Source organism: Egretta garzetta, unplaced genomic scaffold (assembly GCF_000687185.1).
Source record: "Egretta garzetta isolate BGI_Z169 unplaced genomic scaffold, ASM68718v1 scaffold277, whole genome shotgun sequence".
NCBI classification, from domain to species: domain Eukaryota; kingdom Metazoa; phylum Chordata; class Aves; order Pelecaniformes; family Ardeidae; genus Egretta; species Egretta garzetta.
The window spans coordinates 198279-198630 of record NW_009260271.1 but is presented as its reverse complement, the minus strand read 5'-3'; the positions used below and the strand labels follow the sequence as shown (position 1 = coordinate 198630).

General features: G+C 67.9%; 1 protein-coding gene across 1 annotated transcript in view; it reads left to right on the top strand.

Annotated features, from left to right (window-relative positions):
* Window positions 1-352, top strand: part of PAX5 (paired box 5) — a 144818-nt gene that overhangs the window by 87442 nt on the left and 57024 nt on the right. The window lies entirely within an intron of this gene.

Sequence of the window (352 nt, the reverse complement as noted above, 5' to 3'; positions counted from 1 at the left end):
GGGCTGCTCCCCCAGCACTGCCTCCCCCCGGGGTCTCCTCTCCTCTCCAGATGGGTGTCTGGAAGGACGAGCTCTGCCTGGGGGGATGCCACCGTGCCCCTCATCAGTGGGTGAGCCCGGTTCTACAAACCCCTAGCACCCGTGGGGCTTGCTGCTTCTTCAGGGGGTGCTGTGATCCCCCGGCCCCTGCATGGGTGTGAGGAGGACTGCAGACAGTGCCTGCCAGTGCGTTCAGGGGTGAAGGCTCTTCTCCTCGTCACCCTGGCTCCCTCCTCCTTGGGGGCCAGGAGATGCCTTCTTCTGACCCTCGCCCCTCTGCGGCATCTCGCAGTGGGGCGGCGGGGGGCGCGCG